Source organism: Somniosus microcephalus, chromosome 24, assembly GCF_052327205.1.
Source record: "Somniosus microcephalus isolate GS21.2 chromosome 24, FLI_Smic_1.0, whole genome shotgun sequence".
Taxonomy (NCBI): Eukaryota; Metazoa; Chordata; class Chondrichthyes; order Squaliformes; family Somniosidae; genus Somniosus; species Somniosus microcephalus.
The window spans coordinates 57,844,293-57,869,232 of NC_141010.1; the positions used below are offsets into that span (position 1 = coordinate 57,844,293).

The 24,940-nt window shown below is 48.5% G+C and overlaps 1 protein-coding gene across 3 annotated transcripts in view; it reads left to right on the forward strand.

The window, feature by feature from the left end:
* The window catches only part of LOC147101493 (uncharacterized), a 49,530-nt gene that overhangs the window by 15,845 nt on the left and 8,745 nt on the right, over nt 1-24,940 (forward strand). The window contains exons 3-4 of one of the 3 annotated variants that reach the window (XR_015073483.1): nt 186-230; nt 21,411-21,618. The exons of 1 other annotated variant lie outside the window; for it this stretch is intronic. The gene's annotated coding sequence lies outside the window, so the exon portion shown is untranslated. The remainder of the gene's footprint in view (nt 1-185; nt 231-21,410; nt 21,619-24,940) is intronic. One more of the 3 variants, XR_015073482.1, reaches the window with a different exon arrangement.

The following is a 24,940-nucleotide window of genomic DNA, read 5'->3' on the forward strand; positions in this document are numbered from 1 at the left end:
CGATGGGCTGAATGGCCTCCTTCTGTGCTGTATGAGTCTTTGCTCTACATGGAGAACCACCAGGTTTCTGTTCAGTGACTCCCCTTGATGGCATGGCTAGGATTGTGAGCTCTTTCTGTCCTCTCCCTCTGTACCCCAATCCTTAATTGTTTTGTCTCCTAATCTCTCTCTACCTCCCTTCCCAGATGAAGAGGCAGATGCAAGACTGCATTCTGATTTGTTTTTTAACGGTGAGTATTGATATCACTGTGTCAGCCAATGAGCTGGAGGCAGGGTGGGACTTGTGCCAGGACTTACAGCAAACAGAGCATTTAAACAGAGTCTGAATACGCTACAGCAAACAGAACTCCTAACCAAAACTCTCCCACCAGTTGCCTGAGAAAAGCATATTTATTTGTCTAGCAAAATACAGTGAGTGGAGGATAGTTACATAACAACAACTTGTATTTATATAGCACCTTTAACGTAGTAAAACGTCCCAAGGCGCGTCACAGGAGTATTAAAAGACAAAAAAGTTAACACTGAGCCACATATGGAGAAATTAGGGCAGGTGACCAAAAGCTTGGTCAGAGGTAGGTTTTAAGAACCGTCTTCATGGAGGAAAGAGAGGTTCAGGCAGGGAATTCCAGAGCTTAGGGCCGAGGCAACAGAAGGCACGGCCACCAATGGTTGAGTGATTAGAATCAAGGATGCTCAAAAGGGCAGAATTAGAGGAGTGCAGATAGCTCAGGGGGTTGTGGGGCTGAAGGAGATTACAGAGATAGGAAGGGGCGAGGCCATGGAGGGATTTGAAAACAAGGATGAGAATTTTGAAATCGAGGCGTTGCTTAACCAGGAGACAGTGTAGGTCAGCAAGCACAGGGGAGGTGGGTGAACTGGACTTGGTGCGAGTTAGGACACGGGCAGCCAAGTTTTGGATGACCTCAAGTTTACATAGGGTAGAATGTGGGAGGCCAGCCAGGAGTGCATTGGAATAGTCAAGTCTAGAGGTAACAAAGGCATGGATGAGGGTTTCAGCAGCAGGTGAGCTAAGGCAATTCAATTCAATTTTATTTGTCATATATGCAGCAGACGTGTGTACTGCACAATGAAATGTTGATTTTTACGAGTCCTCCCAACATTGGAATAAATATGGCATAACAATGATAAAAATACTAATAGAAATACTAATAGAAAGAAAGTAATAATAAATAAAACAACAGTAATAAATAATAATAAATTAATCGTTCATGAGTCTTATGGCCTTGGGGTAGAAGCTGTTTCGAAACCTGTTGGTATGAGACCGTATGCTTCGATATCTCTTACCGGACGGGAGCAGGGCAAAGAGGTTGTGGCTGGAGTGACTCGCGTCTTTAATGATTCTCAGGGCCTTCCCCCGGCACCCCTCGGGGTAGATATCCTGCACAGCAGGTAGTTTAATTCCTATAGTGTGTTGTGCAGCTTTCACTACCATCTGTAGAGCCTTGCGGTCTGTGGTGGTGCAGTTGCCATATCAGGTAGTGATGCAGCCGGACAGGATACTCTCGATGGTGCACCGGTAGAAGTTGGTGAGAATCTGGGGGGCCATTCCAAATTTCTTCAGTCTCCTGAGGAAGAACAGGCGTTGGGGGAGGCGGGCGATGTTACGGAGGTGGAAATAGGCAGTCTTAGGTATGCCGTGGATATGTGGTCGGAAGCTCATTTCAGAGTCAAATATGACACCAAATTTGCAAACAGTGTGGTTCAGCCTCACAGATGTTAAGGAGAGGGGTGGAGTCAGTGGCTAGGGAATGGAGTTTGTGGCCGGAATCGAAAACAATGGTTTCGTTTTTCCCAATAATTAATTGGAGAAAATTTTTGCTCACCCAGAACTGTATGTCGGACAAGCAGTCTGACAATTTAGACACCGTGGAGGGGTCGAGAGAAGAGGTAGTGAGGTAGAGCTGGGTGTCGTCAGCGTACATGTGGAAACTGACGCTGTGTTTTCGGATGATGTCACCAAGGGGCAACATGTAGATGAGAAATAGGAGGGGGCCGAGGATAGATCCTGGGGGGACACCAGAGGTAACGATGCGGGAGCGGGAAGAGAAGCCGTTGCAGATGATTCTCTAGCTACGATTAGATAGATAAGAATGGAACCAGGCGAGTGCAGTCCCACCCAGCTGGACGACGTGTGAGAAATTATGTGCGTAAAATCAATCCCAACCACTTGCAGCCATCCAGTCTCCAGGTGTGATTGTAGGGGAGATTACCCAATCATCTCCATTCTGGCCAGGAATAGTGGTGTCACTATGTGCAGCCATTTTTTAATCATTAGAAAGGAGAGAGGGACCTCAGAGTTTCCCAGAAAAGTGGGGGAAAGTCCTAGAGTGGACCGAGGCAGGGCAAGCATCGCGGCCGGGAGCCTGGCCAGGCCCGGGAGCAAGAGCTGCCAGCAGCAGGACAGGACCAGTCGGGATTCGACGCCCAAGCAAAAATAAATTACTACTGGGGCAGACAGGAACCAGGGCATATTGCCCAAAGGTTGGAAACACCAGGGCTGGGAGCAAGAGGAGCAGGGAAGAGTTGGGATCAGCCAGGAAGAGCCACCATTGCCGTGGCCTACAGAGGCAGCGGAGCACCAATGACATCAAATTTAAAAGTAAATTAATTCAGCCGGGAAATAAACATTAAAAAATTTCAAAGTGTAAAAATATTTACCCACACCAGCAGATGGAGCTACATGCAAGAAACCTCAAGAGATCAGTCATCTTCTGGTGGCAGGGAAGTGTTTTCAATTGTAACACAATTAAAGTAAAAATTACTTTTAGTGTACCACCTGCTAGCATCACAGGGGAATGTAACTGGTAAGTGTGGACATTTTAACATGGGAATTCTCCAGCGGCACTGTTTCTAAACTCAGTTTTCAATGGAGCGTGCAACCCCCTTACTAATTTTAAGAGAGAAACTTAAGATTTGATGCACTGGGTCTCCTTATCTGTAATATATGGGATTTCCTAGCCAGTGCTCCCAGACCTTGTGATTCCCTCATAGGAACAGGAAGAGACCATTCATCCCCTCAAGCCTGTTCCGCCAATCAGTTAGATCATGGCTCATCTGCACCTCGACTCCATTTACCTGCCTTTGAACCATATCCCTTAATACCCTTGCTTAATAATTTATCAATCTCAGGCTTGCAAATTTCAATTAACCCCCAGTATCCACAGCCTATTGGGGGAGCGAATTCTCGATTTCCACTACCCAAATCACACCCTGTTTTCACTTCTGAACGGCCTAGCTCTAATTTTAAGATTGTGCCCCCTTGTTCTGGACTCCCCCAATTGAGGAAATAGTTTCTCCGTATCAACCCTATCAAATCACTTTAACATTTTCAACAGCTCAATTAGATCGCCCCTCAATCTTCTAGACTCAAGGGAATATAAGCCAAGTTTATGCAACCTGTCCCCATAATTTAACCTTTAAGCCCTAGTATCATTCTGGTGAATCTGTGCTGTGCCCCTCCAAATACTACAGGCCCCAATACCCCATGCCAGACCTGGGGTCCCTTTCCCAGTGCTTCCAGGTTCCAAGGTCACCCAAGGCTGATAAATTAGTGCCTCGGATAATACTGTTTGACATAATAACCCTGTTCTTCTAAAACCTGATGCACTGGAAATCACAGGACATTTTCTAATTCTATATATATAATTCTATAACATGACAAAAATCTTCCGCTGGGAATTTTGATGTCAACATTTATAATGCAAATCTATGTAAACCTGTCACACTGTAATGACACTCTCCTACCAATGGTGGTGCTGTAGCACCTTAGTTCATAGAATCATAGAACAGTACAGCACAGAAAGAGGCCATTGGGCCCATCAAGTCAGCGCCGGCTCATTTGAAGAGCAATCCAGTTAGTCCCATTCCCCCGCTCTTTCCCCATATCTCTGCAATTTTTTCTCCTTCAAGTATTTATCCAATTCCCTTTTGAAGGCTACTATTGAATCTGTATCCACCGCCCTATCGGACAGTGTTTCCAATTCTAACCACTCGTTGCGTAAAAAAGTTTTACATCATGTCGCCTCTGATTCTTTTGCCAATCACCTTAAATCTGTGCCCTCCGGTTATCGACCCTTCGGCCATTGAAAACAGTTTCTCTTTATTTACTCTGTCTAAACCCTTCATGATTTTAAACACCTCTATCAAATCTCCTCTTAGCCTTCTCTGCTCTAAGGAGAACAACGCCAGCTTCTCGAGTCTATCCACATAACTATTCCCTCATCCCTGGAACCATTCTAGTAAATCTCTCTGTACCCAGTCCAAAGCCTTCAAGTCCTTCCTAAAGTGTGGTGCCCAGATTTGGACACAATACTCCAGCTGGGGCCGAACTATTTTTTTATATATAGGTTTAGCACAACTTCCTGGCTTTTGTAATCTATGGGCTGGATTTTCATTGAGAAGTCGGGTAGGAGGTGGGACTACAACTTTCGGGGTTGTAGTCCCGCCTCCATCGAGTTCTAGGCAACCCACGCGATTTAGACTTGATTGACCTTGTTGAGCCCGCCCAGCGGGCTCAGCAGGCCAATTAAGGGCCACCCGGCAACAGGTGACGTCACAGATTGATATTTCATCTGTCAAGACCTTTTGACAGATGAAATATCAGCATTCGACAGCTGTTTGAAGCTGTCAAACACTGACAATCTGTACTGCAAGTTAATTCCTTCCTCTCAGGATGAATTAGAGACCTCCCCGGAACAGAAAGCTGAATGCTGCAATTTTTGACAGCTCGCAGCCATTCTGCTTTCTGTGCCGGTGAGATGAGGGACTCCTGAGACCTGAAGGAAGGAAGGCTGTAAAGGTAAGTAAAACTTCTTTAAACACTTTACACACATCAAACACAATTGTGATGTATGTGCCTTTAAGAGCCACCTGTGTACTGTAATACCGGTAATGGCCACTCGGGCTATATAAGCCTGTATAGTGTCTTGTATCTGTTAGTTCACCTCCAGACTTTGTTCAGTAAACACCTGTGAAACCAACTCCCGCATTCCGTGTCTCCATTAACACACAGATACAACAGTGGCAACAAGGATGGGATTCGAACCCACAGCTAGCCGAGCTGGTGGCAGGTACTGCAATAATCCTTCCTGGGTGGCGGGCTGGGGCTCCATCGGCTGGTTCTGCAGCGGGGCCGAGCAGCAAAGGCAAACAGAGACAGAGGGGGGGAGCACTCGGGAGACGGCCGGCGCTGCAAAGCAGGTCGGCGTTCGGACCAAGCAGAGGGACGGAAAAGTCCCAGAGAGTCCGGCGGGAACGAGTCTCCACCTATTGGAAAAAAAAACCTATGTAAATAAAAACCGCAGAGGACAGCGTTGTCAGCAGCAGCAGCGGCGGGAAAGCGCGGGAAGCGCCATTTTTTTCTGCAGGGAAGAAAGGAAAGCGTGGGAGGAGCCACTTTTTTTTCAGGATGCCTAAGGCAGGCAATTAATGCTTTCGATAGCGATATAGAAGATTGGACCACATATGTGGAAAGAGTGGAGGTATATTGCACAGCAAATGAAATAGAAGATGTTAAAAGGCATCAGTACTTCTAAATCTAATGGGCGCAAGGACATACGGGCTGTTACGAAACTTAATCACTCCAGCCAAACCAAAGGACAAGAATTTTAAGGAGATTGTTGATACCCTACAGGAGCACTTAAACCCAATACCGCTGCTGATAGCGGAACGATTCAAATTCTTCAAGAGGAATCAGCACAAGAATGAAAGTAACGCTGATTACCTCACCGAATTAAGGAAGCTGTCAAAGCACTGCCAATTCAGGGCAGGACTGGCAGATTCTCTTCGAGACAAATTCGTCTGCGGTCTCCTAAGTGAAGGAACACAGAAAAGGCTACTTTCTGAGAAAGATTTGACACTGGACAAGGCTTTCAGTATGGCTGTATCATACGAAGCAGCCGCAAGAGGAGCTGCAGAGATACAGCAAAAGCCACAGGACTTCGGCACCCATGAAATGACACAGGGTTTCGAGAGATGTTATCGCTGCGGCGGATCCACCCATGACCAGAGGGACTGCTGGTTCAGGGACAAAGCATGCAGGCAATGCGGAAAGATTGGACACATTGCACGTGTATGCCGATCTGGACACAAAAAATCCACGGACAGGAAAAAAATCAATAAGGAAAAGTACAGAAAGGTACAAATGATGACGGACAGTAGCTCCGAAGACCAGAAGAGTGATAGCGACTCCGGAAACAAGAGACTAAGCTGTCTCAAATTACATAATGTAATTGCCAAAGAGGATTACCAGACCATTTGGGTTACCCTCATGATAGCGGGGTCCCCAGTTAAAATGGAGCTAGATACAGGATCAGCTCTGACCATCATAAGTCGACGGGATTACGAGCGGCTATTTCCGCATATACCTTTGAAAGACACATCCATTATCTTGAAAACATATACGGGGCAGAAAGTATACCCCAAAGGGAAAATAAAGGTGCCTGTTGTATACAACGGCAAGGAAATACAGAAGTTGTATTTTTATACGTTCTGCAAGATGGTGGTCCACCGCTGTTGGGACGTGAATGGATCAGGAAGATACGTTTAGACTGGCACTCCATTCAGGCACTGACGGTGACCAGTAAGAAAAAAAATGATGATGACGTCATACCTGAACGATTAAAAGACATCTTGGCCAATGCCAAGGAAGTGTTTCAACAGGAACTAGGAACCTTGAAAGGCGTCACCGCCTCAATAAAAGTGGAAGATGCGGCAATTCCCAAGTTTTTTAAGGCAAGGCCGGTGCCATACGCAATTCGTCCAGCAGTCGAGGCAGAGCTGGAGAATTTGGAAAAGGCAGGCGTATTATCCAAGATAGATTGGAGCGAGTGGGCAACACCCATCATCCCGGTCATGAAGAAAACGTTGAATAATGATAAATCTGAAGAACAGAGAAAAATTTGCATCTGTGGGGACTTCAAGGTGACGGTAAACCCGGTCCTTCATGCGGTACAGTATCCTCTTCCGAGGATAGAAGATATTTTCGCCTCACTATCCGGAGGGAAACGTTTCACCAAAATTGACTTGGCACAGGCATATCTACAGATGGAGGTTGAAGAGGCCTCTAAAAAGTATCTCACGATAAATACACACAAAGGCCTGTACCAGTACGATCGACTGGTTTTCGGAGTAGCATCAGCTCCAGCTATCTGGAAAAGAGCTATGGAGCAAGTCCTCCAAGGGATTCCGGGGACTCAATGCCACCTAGACGACATCCTTGTAACAGGAGAAAACGACAACGAGCACCTTGCCAATTTGGAGCAGGTGCTCACTAGCCTGAGAGAACGGGGCCTACGCGCAAATCGCCCCAAGTGTGAATTTTTCCAGAAACAAATATCATATTGTGGCCACATAATTAACGAGGAAGGGTTGCATAAGTCACCTGAAAAAATTGAAGCGGTCATAAAAGCCCCAGCACCTGAAAATGTCTCACAATTAAGGTTGTTCCTGGGATTGATAAATTACTATCATAAATTTTTACCGAACTTATCAACTCTTCTGCACCCTCTTAACGAACTGCTACAAACGGGAGTAATTTGGAAAGGGAGCAAAGACTGTAAACGTGCCTTCCATAAATGCAAAGGCTTGATCACGTCCAAGGAAGATTTGGCTCATTATAACCCATCGCTGCCAATCAGACTGGCGTGCGATGCATCCTCTTACGGTATAGGAGCGGTATTATCGCATAGATTCCCTGATGGCTCGGAGCGGCCGATAGCTTTTGCGTCACGCTCATTGAACTCAGCTGAGCGTAACTATGCCCAGATCGACAGGGAAGCACTCAGCCTGGTATGGGGAGTGAAGAAATTCAACCATTACCTACACGGACAAAAATTTACCTTGTTGACTGACCATCAACCCCTCGTCTCCATATTCAACCCTAAAAAGGGTGTTCCCATTATGACAGCACAAAGGCTACAGAGGTGGTCCCTTTTCCTAGGGGCACACCAATATGACATAGAATACAAAGGATCAAAACAGCATGGGAATGCTGACGGTTTATCGCACCTACCGTTTGTGGTAAACCACTGTTTGTATTCCACTGTGTACATGCCTGGACATGCCTCGGCTGACTCCTCCCACAAGTCCTAGTATAAAGGTGACTGCTCCCCAGCCCTTTGTATTTCTGGACCGGTCGACCACTCGAGGCAGACCTTCATTCTTTTGTTAATAAAAGCCTTTAGTTACTCTCTTAACTCTCAGCCTTTTATGAGTAATTGATAGCGCATCAATTTTATTAACAAAATTTTTATAATGGAGAAGATCCTCACACCAGCATGCCTGGACTTAGATCATCGGGAGGCGGACTCATCCACCAAGTTTACTCACTGGCTTAAGTGTTTCGAAAAATTCCTGACCGCCTCCGCAGCAATCAAATCGGACGAGGACAAACTGGATGTCCTGACCTCCAAAGTGAACCACCGAGTGTACTTGGTCATCCAAGACGCGACCTCGTACGCGGACGCTATCAAGCTCCTCAAGGACCAGTACACGCGCCCAGTGAACGAAGTGTACGCCAGGCACCTTCTGGGGAGTCATAAACAACAACCTGGGGAATCGACCGTGGAATACCTTCAGGCACTGTCTGTGCTTGGCCGGGCCTGTGGTTGTAAGGATGTAAAGGCCGCCGTGTACACAGAGGAACTTATCCGGGACGCTTTTGTAGCGGGCCACAGATCCAATTACACCCGACAGCGACTGTTGGAGCAGAGTGACCTCGACCTCAACAAGGCCTCTGAACTCGCACTATCATTGGATGCAGCCTACCGGGGCATGGATGCCTACTCCTCTGCACCGTGGACGCCGCGGGGAATGACAGCCTGGGACACGGTAGGACCGCCTCATAGCGCCGTGCCACCCCAGCCACACCCCAGCAACGGCCCAACTACTGCAGCAGTGTCCCAAGGCCAGACAGCAGTGCCCCAAGGCCAGAAATGCTACTTCTGTGGCCAGGCAAAACACCCCAGAGCGCGCTGCCCGGCGAAAAACGCGATCTGCTCGGGCTGCGGGAAGAAGGGACACTACGCTAACATCTGCAGGGCCAAAGCCACCCCGAACCCCAGCAGCGCCGCGTGTGGGCCATGCGGGCCGCCATCTTGGGCCTCCCCGGCCATGTGCGAACCACCGGTACAGCAGCCATTTTGGACGCCTCCAGCCACATGGGGATCATGGACGCCGCCATCTTGGATGACAGCCGGAACACAGCAGGCCCCCAACACCGTCTCATCTGATACCCGCAGCGACACACCGACCCCTACGCTGGCATCCGTTACACTGGACCAAGCGAGACCGCACCAGCTGGCCAGTTCCACAATGGACATTAAGGTAAATGGCCACGATACAATCTGCCTTTTTGACTCTGGGAGCACGGAGAGCTTCATCCACCCCGACACGGTGCGGCGTTGCTCTCTCCCAGTCCTGCCTGCGCACCAGCGGATTTCTATGGCCTCCGAGTCCCAGTCGGCGGACATCGGCGGCTACTGCGTAGTGACACTCGTAGTAGACGGGACCGTGTACGATCATTTTAAACTTCTGGTCCTGCCCGACCTCTGCGCTGCCGTCCTGCTGGGGTTAGATTTTCAGTGCCACCTTAAAAGTGTTACGATGGCGTACGGTGGACCCCTACCCCCACTCACAGTCCGCAGCCAGCAGCTCCCAAATTGCCCGCCGCGCACCAGGTGCAACCTCTCCACACTCAGAGTCACCCCCCCCCCCCACTGTTTGCTAACCTCACCCCCAACTGTAAGCCCATCGCCACAAAGAGCAGGCGATACAGTGCCGGGGACAGGGTTTTCATTAAAACCGAAGTGGAGCGGCTCCTGAAGGAAGGGATTATTGAGGGCAGCACCAGCCCCTGGCGAGCCCAGGTTGTGGTCATTAAGACCGGTGAGAAGCAGCGCCTGGTCATCGACTACAGCCAGACAATAAATCGCTACACCCTGCTGGACGCCTACCCACTCCCCCGCATAGCTGATATGGTCAACCAGATCGCGCAGTACCGCGTCTTCTCAACCATTGACCTGAAATCAGCGTACCACCAGCTCCTTATCCGCCCTGAGGACCGCCAGTATACTGCCTTTGAGGCAAACGGCCGCCTCTACCACTTCCTTAGGGTTCCCTTTGGCGTCACCAACGGGGTCTCCGTCTTCCAAAGGGAGATGGACCGGATGGTAGATCAAAATGCGTTGCAGGCCACTTTCCCATATCTGGACAATGTGACCATCTGCGGCCGTGACTTGCAGGACCATGACGCAAACCTCGAAAAATTCCTCCGCACCGCCCAACTCCTGAACCTGACATATAACAAGGAGAAGTGCATATTCCGCACAAACCGCCTCGCCATCCTTGGCTGTGTTGTGGAACACGGAGTCATCGGCCCCGACCCCGACCGGATGCGTCCCCTTATGGAACTCCCACTGCCCCACTGCCTCAAGGCCCTGAAGAGGTGCCTAGGGTTTTTCTCCTATTATGCCCAGTGGGTCCCCTACTATGCGGACAAGGCCCATCCGCTGATCAAGTCCACCTCTTTTCCCTTGACGGCAGAGGCCCGCTTAGCCTTCCACCGTATCAAGGAGGACATTGCCAAAGCTACCATGCACGCAGTGGACGAATCCATCCCCTTCCAGGTGGAAAGCGACGCGTCCGACTTTGCCCTGGCCGCTACCCTCAATCAGGCGGGGAGACCCGTGGCCTTCTTTTCACGAACCCTCCAAGGCCCGGAGACCAGACACTCCGCTGTTGAGAAGGAGGCCCAGGCGATTGTGGAGGCTGTGCGTCATTGGAGGCACTACCTGGCCGGAAAACGATTTACCCTGCTCACTGACCAACGTTCAGTTGCTTTCATGTTTAACAACAAGCAGAGGGGCAAAATCAAAAATGACAAGATCTTGAGGTGGAGAATCGAACTTTCCACCTACAATTATGAGATCTTGTACCGGCCCGGGAAGCTCAATGAACCCCCGGATGCGCTATCGCGTGGCACCTGCGCCAGCGCGCAGATCGATAGACTGCGGGCCCTCCACAATGACCTCTGCCACCCGGGGGTCACCAGGTTCTTCCACTTCATCAAGGCCCGCAACCTGCCTTACTCTATTGAGGAGGTCAGGACCATGACCAGGAACTGCCAAGTCTGCGCTGAGTGCAAACCGCACTTTTATAGACCAGACAGGGCCCACCTGATAAAAGCCACTCGCCCCTTCGAGCGCCTGAGCGTCGATTTTAAAGGGCCTCTCCCCTCCTCCGACCGCAATGTGTACTTCATCAATATTATTGATGAGTACTCCCGTTTCCCGTTCGCCATCCCCTGCCCGGACATGACCAGTGCCACGGTCATTAAATGTCTGAACGACCTCTTCACCCTGTTCGGTTTCCCCAGCTATATCCATAGCGACCGGGGCTCATCGTTTATGAGCGACGAACTCCGTCAGTACCTGCTAACTAGGGGTATTGCCACAAGCAGGACCACCAGTTACAACCCCCGGGGGAACGGACAGGTGGAAAGAGAAAATGCGACAGTTTGGAAGGCCGCCCTGCTAGCCTTAAAGTCTAGGGGCCTTCCAACCTCCCGCTGGCAGGATGTGCTCCCCGATGCGCTCCACTCTATTCGGTCACTGCTCTGCACTGCCACTAACGCCACCCCTCATGAGAAAATGTTTGTCTTCCCAAGGAAGTCCACATCGGGGACATCGCTACCGCCATGGCTGACGTCCCCAGGGCCGTTCCTACTGAGAAGGCACGTGAGGACCCATAAAACGGACCCCCTGGTCGAGAGGGTCGACCTCCTCCACGCCAACCCCCAGTATGCTTACATTGCATACCCGGACGGGCGGGAGGACACAGTCCCCATAAGAGACCTTGCACCCTCGGGGGCCGCAGTAACCCACTACTCACTACCACCCCCCCCCCACGATCCAATATCCAGCCCCAGCAGACGGCAGGCCTGGGCCCCGCGACCCGCTCGACATCTACGAGGACGACACGCCTGTGCCACAGCCCACGCAGGACTCGACGCCGGAAGCTCCACTACCCCTGCCGTCGCCACGCCGATCACAGCGGCAGACAAGACCTCCGGAGAGACTCCAATACACTAACTTTTAATACACTTCACCCCGCCGGACTCAATTTTAAACAAGGGGTGAATGTGGTAAACCATTGTTTGTATTCCACTGTGTACATGCCTGGACATGCCTCGGCTGACTCCTCCCACAAGTCCTAGTATAAAGGTGACTGCTCCCCAGCCCTTTGTATTTCTGGACCGGTCGACCACTCGAGGCAGACCTTCATTCTTTTGTTAATAAAAGCCTTTAGTTACTCTCTTAACTCTCAGCCTTTTATGAGTAATTGATAGCGCATCACCGTTGCCAACGGTAGAAGAGGCACCTACAGTGGACCCAATGGAGATGTTCCACTCAACCATAGTGGAATGCCTACCAGTAACAAATTCTGCCATTGAAAAGGAAACAAGAAATGACCCGACTCTCTCACGAGTCTACGATTTAACAGTGAAGGGATGGCCAGCACATGGCGAACCACTGTTGCCAGCATTCTCACAAAGAAGAGAACAGCTGTCAGTGTGCCGAGGAACCTTGATGTGTGGATCCAGAGTGGTGATTCCACCCAAACTCCAGGATAAAGTGCTAAAGGAGCTTCACGGGGGGCATCTGGGTGGAGTGAAAATGAAGAACCTAGCCAGAGCGTTTGTGTGGTGGCCAGGTATCGATGGAGACATCGAAGAAATGACCAAGAGCTGCCTAGGATGCCAGAAGGTCCAAAACGCCCCACCAGAAGCCCCTCTACATCCATGGGAGTGGCCCTCATCTCCATGGCAAAGGGTACACCTCGACTTTGCTGGTCCATTTATGGACTCAATGTTCTTAATCGCGGTTGATGCACACTCCAAGTGGCCGGAGGTAATAAAGATTTCCTCCACTACCACAGAAAAAACCATCACAGTATTAAGGACCATATTTGCCAGGAATGGGCTGCCTGAACAGATCTGTTCTGATAATGGACCGCAATTTGTGTCCGAAGAATTCAGGAAGTTCTTAACAAACAATGGGGTTAAGCACTACACGTCCGCCCCATACCATCCCGCCACCAATGGATTGGCTGAAAGGTTTGTCCAGACCTTCAAGAAGGCCATAAAGGCCATGGGTAATGAAGACATAAAACTTCAGCATAAGGTAGATAACTTCTTGTTTGCATACAGGAATGCAACACGTGGTTACAAACCAAACTCCCGCCATGATGTTCTTCAATAGAAGCCTAAGATGCTGGCTGGATTTGATCAAGCCAAACATCAGAAGGGACGTGGAGAACCGGCAATTTCAAGGCATGAATGAAAGGCCAACTAGAACCTTCCAGATAGGTCAACAAGTTTTGGCCCGGGACTATCGTACAGAGAAATGGCAGCCTGGAACTATTTGCACACGACTAGGACCGCTGATGTATACCGTGGACATTGGAGAAAGCATAATAAGGCACCATGCTGACCAAATCATAGAGTCATCCGAAAAGGGACAACCTACACCACAACTCTATACGCCTAATGATGATGCAGAGATACCCATAGTATCTACCTCCGATCCGGTGATACTGGAACCAGATGAACCCGACACTGGCATTCAAGCCAAATCGACCTTACCAAAAGAACCTACTACACCACCAAAAACTACTACACCACCGAGGCGTTATCCGGACTGAATCAGGAAGCCTCCAGAGAGACTGACTTATAATTGATTAACTACAGCAAATGTGTAGATTATTGTTCTTGTAATATGTTAATTAATGATTACTTAAAATGTTATGTACTGGTTGTCTAAAAGGGGAGGAATTGTGGTGTATGTGCCTTTAAGAGCCACCTGTGTACTGTAATACCGGTAATGGCCACTCGGGCTATATAAGCCTGTATAGTGTCTTGTATCTGTTCGTTCACCTCCAGCCTTTGTTCAGTAAACACCTGTGAAACCAACGCCTGCATTCCGTGTCTCCATTAACACACGGATACAACAACACTTACCTCTGCACTCATGCTCCCATCACTCACCTGAACACCAGACATCTCGACCCCGACGGCCCGCCTCGCCAACTTGGCGTGGTTTGGAGCCGTCGGGAATCCCGCACTCCAAGAATGAAAATAGAGATTAGGCTAAAAACTGCCTGTTATCTACCTGTTAACAGGCAATTAATTGGCACGAATCCTCTTCCCGTCTCGGGGAGGCGGGTCCCAGTGCGGGTCGGGCACCCACCTCCTTTGAAACTGGCATGGGGGCGGGATGGGTTCGTGTCCCCCCGATTTCGGGATTTTAACCCCCTACACGCCTCCAGTCCCGCCTCCACGGCCCAATGAAAAATCCTGCCCTGTGCCTCTATTTACAAAGCCCAGGATCCCGTATAAGTTGTGTGCCTCCAGCTCCTCAGTCTGTGCTGCAGAGAAACCCCTGTACTCCAAACTACGTCTTTGCTTCCCAAATTGCTGTAGGCTTTGCAGTTAATGATAAATAATAATATAACATTAAAATATTATGTAAAAATGAGGGCAGAATGTATGACTTGAAAATGGGGATTGAATTATGTCTGCATTATGTCTTGATCGAATTATATTCTGCTCTCTATCTAACCCTGCTTCAACCGAAGACTACACTTGGTCTTAATGTCCCATGTGCAATGTCACTGGAAATAGATTCGTAATATATAAATATTATTATTGCATCTGTGCACACTTTGATTGTCACATTTACTGTGTCACAACTTTGTCACACCTGCGTCAGAAAGTCACTCCCTGGGTATTTTAATTATGAGTGTGTGTACACTTAATGTTATACTTATCTTGTCAGCCGTGGCTCAGTGGGCAGCACTCTCGTCTCTGAGTCAGAAGGTCGTGGGTTCAAGTCCCACTCCAGAGACTTGAGCACAAAAGTCTAGGCTGACACTGCAGTCCAGTTCTGAGGGAGTGCTGCAGTGTCTGAGGTGCCATCTTTCCGATGAGATGTTAAACCGAGGCCCGTCTGCCCTCTTGGGTGGATGTAAAAGATCCCGTGGACTATTTGAAGAAGAGCACGGGAGTTTTCCCAGTGTCCCAGCCAATATTTAAACCTCATCCAACCGATTATCTAGTCATTATCACATTGCTGTGCACAAATTGGCTGCTGCATTTCCTACATTACAACAGTGACTGCACTTCAAACTACAGGAAACACTCTTTTTACCGGCACCTAAATAACCGGCAATCTCTCTTAACCGTCAAAATTCAGGAGCAGGTTCAGGTAAGTTTTACTTCATATTAGTGGCCGTGTAACCGGGGTTCCTGGATCTGTGGCCGTGTAACCGGGGTTCCTGGATCTGTGGCCGTGTAACCGGGGCTCCTGCACCTGTTGCCATGCAACAGGGACGCCTGGATCTGTGGCCATGTATGGGGCTCTCATATCTTAGTAAGTATACCTCTCTGTAATCTGGACTTTTTGATCAACCGGCAGCACACCGGTCCCGTCGGTGCCGGATAAAAAAGAGTTTCCTGTACTTCATTGGTTTTGAAAAGTGCTATATAAATGCAAATTCTTCTTTTCTATTTTTCAGTGCTGCCATTACAGGTGAAATTTCCATCTCTCCATATCTATTATTCAAGGTGGTGCTGCAGCCTCCTTTTAAAATGTTTAAATTTCCCGAGTTTTTCAGTTTCTAAGTCTTTTGCAGGACCACTTCCTGCCTCACCATCTGCCTGCTACCTCCTATCTGCACAGCCACTTCCAGGCCTGCCGTCACCGTACCAGGCCACGCTGCCTTTCTTCTGAACCGTGGCTTCCCATCCCCCTACCTGCTTCCAGGTGTGCTAGGCCACTACATTTGCCCTGATCTCCGGCTTTCCTGCCTTTGCCTCCCTCCCCCGTGGCCACTGACTGATCTTCACCAGTGTCACCTGCTGTTTAGCTTTCAAAGTGCTACAGGTGCTTCTTATGTAGCTGCTGACTTTAAACGTCAACAATTACATTATAAACGCTCCTAGCGCCTTGAAAACTAACCAGCTGGTGAAGATTAGGGAGCATCTCCTGCTCCTGCCGAGGTGCCTTGTGGGGAAGCAGCTTTATTATGAAACATTTTCAGTCTTCAGGTGACAGGACAAATTAAGAAAGCTGTTAAAGCATAGAGGATCATAAGAAATCGGAGCAGGAGTAGGCCATTCGGCCCCTCGAGCCATTCAGTAAGATCGTGGCTGATCTGATCTTGGCCTCAAAGCCACTTTCCTGCCTGTTCCCCATAACCCTTCACTCCCTTGTAGTTCAAATATCTGTCTATTTCCACCTTGAATATATTCAATGACTCCGCCTCCACAGCTCTCTGGGGCAGAGAATGCCAAAGATTCACGATCCTCTGAGAGAAGAAATTCCTCCTCATCTCCGTTTTAAATGGGTGACCCCTTATCCTGAAACTGTGCCCCCTCTAGTTCTAGATTCCCCCACGAGGGGAAACATCCTCTCAGCATCTACCCTGTCGAGCCCCCTCAGAATATTATATGTTTCAATAAGATCACCTCTCATTCTTCTAAACTCCAATGAGTATAGGCCCAACCTTTCCTCATAAGACAACCCCTTCATCCCAGGAATCAACCTAGTCAACCTTCTCTGAACTGCCTCCAATGCAAGTACTGTATATCCCTCCTGTAAATAAGGAGACAAAAACTGTATGCAGTACCAACGCCCTGTACAGTTGTAGCAAGACTTCCCTACTTTTATACTCCATCCCCCTTGCAATAAAGGCCAACATTCCATTTGCCTTCCTAATTACTTGCTGTACCTGTATGCTAACTTTTTGTGTTCCATGTACGAGGACACCCAGATCCCTCTGTACCGCAGCATCCTGTAGTTTCTTTCCATTTAAATAATATTTTGCTTTTCTATCCTCCTACCATAGTGGATAACCTCACATTTTCCCACATTATACTCCATCTGACAATTTTTTGCCTACTCACTTAACCTATCTATATCCCTTTGCAGACTCTGTGTCCTCCTCACAACTTGCTTTCCCACCTATCTTTGTATTGTCAGCAAATTTGGCTACAGTACACTCGGTCCCTTCATCCAAGTCAGTAATATAGATTGTAAATAGTTGAGGCCCCAGCACTGATCCCTGTGGCACCCCACTAGTTACCGTTTGCCAACCTGAAAATGACCCATTTATCCCGACTCTCTGTTTTCTGTTAGTTAGCCAGTCCTCTATCCATGCTAATATATTACCCCCAACACCATGAACTCTTATCTTGTGCAGTAACCTTTTATGTGGCACCTTATTGAATGTCTTTTGGAAATCCAAATACACGACATCTACTGGTTCCCCTTTATCCACCCTGCTCATTACATCCTCAAAGAACTCTAATGAATTTGTCAAACACGATTTTCCTTTCATAAAACCATGTTGACTCTGCTTGATTGTACTGTATTATGATTCTCTAAATGTCCTGCTACTGCTTCCTTAATAATGGATTCCTGCATTTTCCCAATGACAGATGTTAGGCTAACTGGCCTATAGTTTCCTGCTTTCTGTCTCCCTCCTTTCTTGTATAGGGGCGTTACAAATGCATTTTTCCAATCCGCTGGGATCTTTTCAGAATCTAGGGAATTTTGGAAGATTACAACCAATGCATCCACTAACTCTGCAGCCACTTCTTTTAAGACCCTAGGATGCAGGCCATCAGGTCCAGGGGACTTGTCAGCCTTTAGTCCCATTAGTTTGCCTTGTACTTTTTCTCTAGTGATGGTGATTGTTTTAGGTTCCTCCCTCCCTTTTGCCCCTTGATTTTCCACTATTATTGGGATGCTTTTAGTGTCTTCTACCATGTAGACAGATACAAAATATTTGTTCAAAATTTGCTGGTGCACTCTTATGCTTGTACGCTCTGTCCCTTCCTGTCACACTCTAGTTATCATTACCCCTATCGCTACCCTGCACTATTGCCTTGTCCTTTCTCTTTAACTTTCTAAGTTTCCTCCCCCCCCACTATTTAGTTTAAAAAGCCCTCTCTACAGCTCTAGTTATTTGATTCACCAGGACACTCGTCCCAGCACAGTTCTAGTGAAGCCCGTCCCAACGGAACAGCTCCCTCTTTCCTCAGTACTGGTGCCAGTGCCCCATGAATTGAAACCCATTTCTCCCACACCAATCCTTGAGCCACGCATTCAATTCTCTGATCTTATTGACCTTATGTCAATTATCCCGTGGCTCAGGTAGTAATCCATAGATTATTACCTTTGTGGTTCTGCGTTTAAATTTAGCCCCTAGCTGCTCATACTCCCTCAGCAGAACCTCTTTCTTAGTCCTACCTATGTCATTGGTACCGACGTGGACCACAACAACTGGATCCTTCCCCTCCCACTCCAAGTTCCTCTCCAGCCCCGAGGAGATGTCCTTAACCCTGGCACCGGGCAGGCAACACAGCCTTCGGGACTCACGCTCTCGGCTGCAGAGAACAGTATCTATCCCCCTTAGCTTATAAACAGAGGCATCGAGTACAAAGGCAAGGAAGTTATGCTAAACCTTTATAAATTACTGGTTAGGCCTCAAGTACAGTATTGTGTCCAATTCAGTACAGTTCCAGTACACATACAACAGTGGCATCTTCCTGACAAAGTGGAAAATTTCCCAGGTATACCTGTCCACAAAGAGCAGGATAAATCCAACCCGGCCAATTACCGCCCCATCAGTCTACTTTCAATCATCAGCAAAGTGATGGAAGGTGTCGTCGACAGTGCTATCAAGTGGCACTTACCAATAACCTGCTCACTGATGCTCAGTTTGGGTTCCAGCAGGACCACTCGGCTCCAGACCTCATTACAGCCTTCATCCCAAAATGGACAAAAGAGCAGAATTCCAGAGGTGAGGTAAGAGTGACTGCCCTTGACTTCAAGGCAGCTTTTGACCGAGTGTGGCACCAAGGAGCCCTGGTAAAATTGAAGCCAATGGGCATCAGGGGGAAACCGCTCCACTGGCCGGAGTCATACCTAGCACAAAGGAAGATGGTTGTGGTTGTTGGCGGACAATCATCTCCGCCCCAGGACATTGCTGCAGGAGTTCCTCAGGGCAGTGTCCTAGGCCCAACCATCTTCAGCTGTTTCATCAATGACCTTCCCTCTAACATAAGGTCAGAAATGGGGATGTTCGCTGATGACTGCACAGTGTTCAGTGCCATTCACAACTCCTCAGATAATGAAGCAGTCCATGCCCACGTTAAGCAAGACCTGGACAACATTCAGGCTTTGGCTGATAAATGGCAAGTAATGTTCATTCCACACATGCCAGGCAATGACCATTTCCAACAAGAGAGAGTCTAAGCATCTTGACATTCAATGGCATTAATCTTGTTGAATCCCCCACCATCAACATCCTGGGCGTCACCATTGACCAGAAACTTAACTGGAACAGCCACATAAATACTGTGGCTACAAGAGCAGTTCAGGGACTGGGTATTCTGAAGCGAGTGTCTCACCTCCTGACTCCTCAAAGCCTTTCCACCACCTACAAGGCACAAGTCAGGAGTGTGATGGAATACTCTCCATTTTCCTGGATTGGTGCAGTTCCAACAACACTCAAGAAGCTCAACACCATCCAAGACAAAGCAGCCCGCTTGATTTGCACCCCATCCACTGCCTTAAGCATCCACCACCGGTGCACCGTGGCTGCAGTGTGTACCATCTACAAGATGCACTGCAGCAACTCGCCAAGGCTTCTTCAACAGCACCTCCCAAACCCACGACCTCTTCCACCTAGAAGGACAAGGGCAGCAGGCGCATGGGAACACCACCACCTCCAAGTTTCCCTCCAAGTCACACACCATCCTGACTTGGAAATATATCGCTGTTCATTCATCCTCACTGGGTTAAAATCCTGGAACTCCGTGGAGCATGGAGCCGGCGACGGTGAAGAGGAGGCCGCATTGGAGCATTAACATCCCGACGATGTGTTCGGCGAGTCGGGCAGAGGAGCGCAGCGCAATGAGCAGCAGCAGCAGACTCACGACACGCTGCAGCACGTCGGCCGGCAGCTCCATTTCGGGTAACTCGCAGTCCGGATGGGAAGAGGGGAGCCGGGCATGGTGGCCAGAGCGGGAGAAGCAGGCCACCACACGTGGAGCTGGCAACAGTGAGGAGGAGGCCGCGGTGAAGAGGAGGACGGAGCGGCTGAGGGACATCGTGCTCCCACTGCCACGGGAAGCCATTGTATTGACTGAACGCGGCGCTGTATGTATAGCTGACGCATCCCTACGGGGAACAAGCATTCCATTGTACTTGTTACATATGGCAAATAAATCTAATCTGAATCTGAATCTGAATCTAACAGCACTGTAGGAGTACCTTCACCACACGGACTGCGGCGGCTCACCACCACCTTCTCGAGGGCAATTAGGGACGGGCAATAAATGCTGGCCTTGCCAGTGATGCCCACATCCTATAAATGCAAAAACAAATTCTGGGCACATACTTTAGGAAGTATGTCAAGGCCTTGAAGAGGGCGCAGAGGAGATTTACTAGAATGGGACCAGAGATGATGGACTTCATATTTTCCTTAGAGCAGAGATGGTTAAGGGGAGATTTAATAGAGTTGTTCAAAATTGTCCACTGTCCAACACTCCCCAAGTTTTCCAGCCAGCTTTACCATTTTTATCTCGCATTTTTGTTAGTCCCACTCTGTGGGGGCAATTTTGCCAACCCCGGGGAGGCGGGTCGGGGGTGTGTGCAAAAGTGAGGTGTGAAGGTAAGTGATGGGTTCAAGAGTGGAGAGGTGAGTATCTGAGGTAAGTGCAAAGTGTTTTTAAAAGTGTACTTACCTTTGTTTCTTCCTGCAGGCTTCAGTCGGTTTGTATGCGGAGAGTCTCGCACCCTCCGTGTTGCAGATGAGAGATGGCCGTTGCATTCTCAGATGCAACAAACATGACATTTCTGTGAAAGAAAGAAGTTTGATGGGGTCTTGTAAGCAAGACCTCATCAAACTGCAGAGATTGTCACTGTTTGACAGCTTCACAGAGCATAACCTCTTTCCCAATCGGAAGAGAATAGTTCGGAAAGATCAGGGCTGTGACTTAAAAAAAAAACACCCGACTAAAGACAAGCAAGTATGAGGTGTGGGAGTTGCAACGAAATATGGTGAACAAGAAGGTTTCATGAGGAATCACTAGGATAGCCTATCAACAACATAAGGAATCTTAATCTTCTTCCCTCCCCGAGCACCTTCCCACTGTTCGTCCCATGATCACCCCTACATATTCCCCCAACCACCTTTCTTTCACCCTCCTAGCTTCTGAAATCTTCAGCCTGTTTCACAACACTGAGTTGGGTAACCGGCATTGTGTTTTTTAAAACGCTTGCACTGCGATTGTAATCACCTCTTCCTCTTTCTCTCTCCAGGTTCCCAAATTTCTAACCTATTTCTCAACATTGAGCTGCAAAACAGAATTTTCGTTTTATTAGCAGTCAGCAAATACCGAGGAGGACTGTAATGGACTTCCAGCAGGAACGGGCAGACAGGTGGCAGATGTGATCTGATGAGAGTAACTGTGATGGAATAAATTTTGGGAGGGAACATCAGGAGTGAGAGTACACACTCAATGGGAAGGTGAGCAGAGAGACTTCAGGGTTCAAGTACATAACTCTCAAAGTGTTAAGTGTAGGTAGATAAAGCCATAAAAATGACTCAACAGCACTTTGGGTTTTATGGATAGCAGTATAGAGCACAAGATTAAAGCATTCATGATAAATTTGTACAAAGCATTGGTTAAGCCACAGACAGAGTATTGTGTGCAGTTTTGGGTGCCCCATTATAGAAATTTAAGCCATAGAGATTGTACAGCGTAGATTCACCAGGACGATACCAGTGGCGGGAAGCTATAGTTATGAGGAGAGATTTGAGATACTGGGATTGTTTCCACTGAAGCAGAGATGACCAAGAGGAGATTTAATAGAGGTTTTGAAATTATGAAAGGTTTGATAGGGAAAGACTATTTCCTCTGCTTGGGGAGCCAGTGACAAGGAGTCAACAATTTAAAATTGTCACTGAGAATGAGCGGAGCGGTTAGGAGAGATTTCTTTACTCAGAGGGTTGTTGGAGCACGGGATGCTTTGCCACAGGGAGTGGTGGAGGCCGAGACCATCGCATCCGTTAAAGGAAAATTGGATAAATATTTGAAGCAGAGGAAGATTCAGGAGCACGGGGCAGTGGGATTCGCTTTGGATTATTCTAGCAAAGAGCCAATACTGACATGATGGGCTGTAAACCTCTATGGTTCAGGTAGCATGTAGGTGAAGTTTGAGGCCAGGTTTATGAGCACACTTGCATGAAGAGTCTTTTGGTTGAAATTACGGTTACATGACATTTGCATTGCGTGCAGACATTGTTTTTGGCAAGGTTTGGAAGTAACTTTGATGAGGTGGCGCGAATAAGTCGTGTATGTTGATGCTTGCAGAGAAGTGCCTGAAGATGATTGCACGTTTGCGGTGACAAGGGGGAAGATGACAGACAGGGAGAAGATTTACAAAGAATTACATAGAATGTACAGCACAGGAACAGGCCATTCGGCCCAACAGGTCTGTGCCGATGTTTATGCTCCACACGAGCCTCCTCCCACCTTACTTCATCTCACCCTATCAACACATCCTTCTATTCCTTGTTGCCTCATGTGTTTATCTAGCTTTCCCCTTAAATGCATCTATGCTAATCGCCTCAACTGCTCCACGCGGTAGCAAGTTCCACATTCTCACCACTCTGAGTAAAGAAGTTCCAATGCATCACCAAAAAAGAGGCAAGATCCTACGACATTTGTGACTTAAGCAGCTGCTTCACAACCATAGCTTCAGGGAGGATTAAGTAAGTAAGTGTGAGAAGGATTATAATAAATACAAACACATGAATATACAAAAAAAGAACAGGAAAAGACCAGATGGTCCATCGAGCCTGTCCCATCCTGGAGGACACCTGCCCAGTGGTAGCACCACACCTACAAACTTGCCCCTGCCAATCCCTTCACAATTTAAGGGCTGAAAAGTGCAAGGGCCATCTCCTCGACCCGGGTGAGCTACATAAGAATGAATGATCCCTTGCCTGTCATGGATCCTCGCTCGGTGATTGTTTGCAGCTTTTGCCTGTAAGCAGAACACATTTAGGAAGACGTTAGAAACTAACTGTGCATGCCAAACAGCACCCCTGTGCCCACACCACTTCCTCCCAGGGCAAGGACTACGCAAATTAGGTTTGATATGGTGTTTCTGCTGGCAATACTCTTTGCCAGGTGAACTTTGAACTGCCGTGGGCAAGGTATTACTGAGCCCCTCTGTTATTGTGCCCTCCACCTAGTGGCCCATGAATGGGTAAATGGTCTTCTTCGACAGCACTTCCCAAACCCGTGACCTCCACCACCGAGAAGGACAAGGGCAGCAGGTGCACGGGAACACCACCACCTCCAAGTTCCTCTCCCAGTCACCCGCCAAGACTTGGGCTTATATTGCTGTTATTTCAACGTCGCTGGGTCAAATTCCTGGAACTTCCTCCCTAACAGCACTGTGGGAGTACCTTCACCACACAGACTGCTGCAGTTCAAGAAGAAGGCTCACCACCACCTTCCTAAGGGCAACTTGGGATGGGAAATAAATGCCGGCCTTGCTGGCGACACCCATATCCCAAGAATGAATATTTTAAAATGTTATTTCCCCGAAGGTGCATAGCAGAAACATTGACAGTGATATCACATCCTCTATGGGGGAACAGCCAGCAACCAAACCAGAAGGAGTATACTCAGCTCAGCACTTTGATACCAGCAAATCTCCTGCACATTCGCTTCCAGATATGATAGACCTGGGAGATTAGATTTGCTCGCTCCACTACCCCCATCCAGACAGCTTGGGCTTCTGCTTTAGCAGGTGGGTGGCATTCAGCTTCAAAGGGGACCACTCTCTTTTGCTGCAAATACAGGAAACTCTCGATTTACCAGCACCTAAATAACCAGAAATCTTGGTTATCCGGCAAAATTCAGGAGTAGGTTCAGGTAAGTTTTACTTCATATTACTTGCCTTCCTCGATCTGTTGCTGTGCAATGGGTGTGGCTGCAGCTGTTGCTAAGCTACAGAGACGCTAGGAACTTGTGGCCATTGTTCTGCACCTGTTGCTAAGCAACAGGATTTGTTGCTTTATACGGAGCTCTCAGCTCTCCGTATCTTTTAACTATAGCTCTCGGTTATCCGGAATTTTTGATGAACCGGCACCACGTCGGCCCATCGGTGCCAGATAAAAAAGAGTTTCCTGTAGGACCTCCAAGGATTAGGGCTAAATGGCAAAACCTTCCCCAATGCCCTCATCGCGCGCATTTTGGCAGGGAAACGATGCTCAACTTCCTCACGGGTACGGTACTCCTTCGCGGTACTAAGCTCCCCTTTAATGGCAAGCAGCAGCCCTTGAAGAGCTGCTGGCTTGCCAAGTTTTGCACTTACCAAGCCAGCCTTCCTGTGCATAAAAAGTGATATGGAAATGAAAGGGGACGGCTTTGCCTTGCAACATTTGATGAGATAAGCCCCTTCCCCGCTGCTGGCATAGATGTTCCATTGTAGTCACAAAATCATGGCTTTTATCCAACCCGTGCTGTACCTGGCCTGGAAGTGCTTGATACGGTGTGCCTGAAAAAGAATGCGTTCCATTCCCCAGCACTAATGTCCCTCACTCTGATGAAAACAGAATTCACAGAGAAAGGTTTTTTGAAGTGAGGCAATATTTGCCCTGGTCAGACATGTAGGGGTAGATTTTCCTCAAGCCGTCAGGCGGGGTTTCAGGCGTGTTGAGGGGGGGGGGGAAATCCCGAAATCGGGGGTCCCGACACCATCCCGCCCAAAACCCGCCTCCACGTAAGTTTCAGGGGAGGCGAGTACCCGCCCCGCACTGGGACCTGCCGACC